Genomic DNA, 2,932 nt, shown 5'->3' with positions numbered 1-2,932 from the left:
TATATATACACGCACATACTTTTGTACAATATAATTTTAATGATATTACAGGGTGATCCCTCCTCACGTTCACGTGGATGTGATAATGATGCCAATTACATAAGTAAAAATGGAAAAAAAATGTCCAGAGTCTGGTTACTAAGATACACAGAAGTTTGACAAAGGTTTGTCTCTGACAAGGGGTTTGGATTTGTTTGTTCAACTTACAAGAATTTCACACTTTTGTGTCTTCTTCTGATTAAGTAAGGAATATAACGAGCAGGATGATTTGAAGGTTGTTTCATTTAGAGTGGTTTTTGCCAGCACAAGTGTTCGATGTTTGTTTGTTTTTAAAGTAAAACTCCAACTTTAAAGTGGCCCTGTCACCATCTTAAAAAATTGCAGGTAAAAGCATTGAAAAATCATGTATTTTAAAAGCTTACTTGCAGTATTTTTCTATTCACTTGCAGTATGCTTTTGAACTTGCTAGAAAACGTGACTAGTCAATTTCCTAGCACAGTCTCTCCCTCCTTGCTCTCTTCATCTAGGAGTGTTTTATTACACTTTCTACTTGTTCAGCTCCTCCACCCCTCCCGTCACCTCCCTACTAAAATGTATTTCCACTTTTGGAGCCAAAAGTGAGAAAACCTCCACTATATGTTTTTGTTCTTGTTCCTATTCACACAGTATATCTAAAAATATAATATATTTTTTTACATTTTTTTTCTTACCTTTTTAGATGTGTTTGAGTTGCTGGCCTTTGCAAGCTTCTCTTTCAGTTTCAGTAACGGGAAACTCTGACTGTCATAATTGTCAATCTTAGTCAGGGGTTTAAACCCTTTATAGGACAGGCACTCCCGCTTATCTAAATGATGTAAGAAAATCTGCCAGCACAATTAAGATGGGGTTAATTGAAACAAAACTCCCCCCAGATTGAAATGAGCAGTATTTTTCAGTCCTGGAGTTAACAGAAAGAGCATCTGAAAAAGGTAAGCTGTGTTATATATCTAATATTTATTAATATGAAATAATAATTAAACATTTTTTATATTTTCTTCGATTTAATCTTTAAAATAATTGGCCAACAAATTGATTATGAAAATAATAGTTGCAGCCCAAACGCTGACATCACATCCAAGATAGTGACACCATTCTAAGGGCATGTCACGATCTGAACTGTTATAGCATTAGCTGATATGGATCACAACTACGGTGGGGATAGTGCCAAGGAATTCAAAGTGGCTATGTGAAGTCAGAGATGGAATGCAGGTTAAATACGCATGTAAAAGTAATTATTGAAAGATGTGTTGCTGTGCCGCTGTATTGCTTTCATACAGTCTATAATGTCTCTGGGGAAATAACTAAAGTTCATATACTGATGAGCGGGTGGTATTACTTCATACACCCTGATAATGCGTTTACATGAAAACAAATCACAGGTAAGTAATCTGTATTACAACATACAAGTCCACAAGTCTTTTCATAGAAATATCTTGGTAACAATTCAGAGCAACTTCTCTGAAGGGAAATGCTTTCACCGTGAAGTGTTAGTATTGTTGTGTGAATACTTGTGCAGACAGTGCAGAAGTATTCCCAACTTACGGAAGTGTTAGTAAGCTAGTGTGAATACTTGTGCAGACAGTGGTATGGATGTATATACTTGCAGTTAGCAGCGATGGATGAATTGTTTGTGGTGGTAATCTGCAATTAGAGGCTTCAGGATGGAGAGAAGGGTTGCATAGAGCGGGTGAGTGCTCAGCTTCATAACAACAAGACGCTGAGCAATTGAAAACCCGCCGCTAAATCTAGGAGACGGCTAAAGTGGAGGAGCAGCGTGACGCCGCTGGAGTGAGTGGCGCTGGATGTTGTAAACGGAGCATGGCCAGGTAAGTCTATTACAGTGCAACAGTAGTCTCAGGGCTTTTGAATGTTTACACAAGGGACACTTTTACAATTAAATAACAAGTATGAAATGTGTTAACTGAACTTAAACTCTTGTGTTGAAATGAATGGTCTGGCAACAGGGTTACTTTGTTTTCTATTATTTTTTTTTACTTTATTGCCATAACAAGCCCCTTATGTGATAGCAAAGAGCAAGTGACAGGTCTTTATGGAGACATCAGGGGTCTAGTAAACCCCTAATGTCACCTATGGACCCCACTGAAGCGCACAGATCATGCTTCACCTTTTTCTTTGGCCACAGCAGCTGCAGAAATTAAAGGTTAAAAATGGAAGTGGCAAAATCCTTGTTGCACATTCGGTGCTCCTAGGTTCCTGGAAGTGTGCTGATCTCCCTCTAATGCAGCAGCGGACATCCCCTGTGGCGGTATCCAAGGCCAGCACAATGGACAGCAAAGCCTGGGATGGGCAGGGGGGAAACGGCAGGTGCATCACCAGCTGTGTTCTTGGTATTACCACCTAGGGACTGCGCTGTTTTATATATGTATTGCAGTCCTGAAGTTGTTAAAGTATAAAGATTTTAAGATGGCCTCATAACACATATATATACAGGTGAAACTCAAATAATTAGAATATCGTGCAAAAGTAATTGCAGTAAGTGCTGCAAAAGGGGCCCAAACCAAGTACTGAGTACATATGCATGCTTGTACTTTTCAGAGGTCCGATATTGTTCTATGTACAATCCTTGTTTTATTGATTGCATGTAATAATCTACTTTTTTGAGGTTGTGGATTTGGGGTTCTTGGGGTTTTCATGAGCTGTAAGCCATAATCATCACAATTATGACAAATCACGGCTTGAATTATCTTGCTTTGCATGTAATGAGTCTATCTCATATATTAGTTTCACCTTTTAAGTTGCATTAGTGAAATAAATGAACTTTGCACGATATTCTAATTATTCGAGTTTCACCTGTAAGTCACGGGGAGACAGTTTTCACAGACTTCTGCTATGACTTACTCTGTAGCAATGTGCCATCTGTATTTCCAAGGTA

Source organism: Nanorana parkeri, unplaced genomic scaffold, assembly GCF_000935625.1.
Source record: "Nanorana parkeri isolate BGI_ZX_2015 unplaced genomic scaffold, ASM93562v1 scaffold435, whole genome shotgun sequence".
NCBI classification, from domain to species: domain Eukaryota; kingdom Metazoa; phylum Chordata; class Amphibia; order Anura; family Dicroglossidae; genus Nanorana; species Nanorana parkeri.
The sequence above is the reverse complement of the archived record's forward strand: the minus strand, read 5'-3'. Positions refer to the sequence as shown.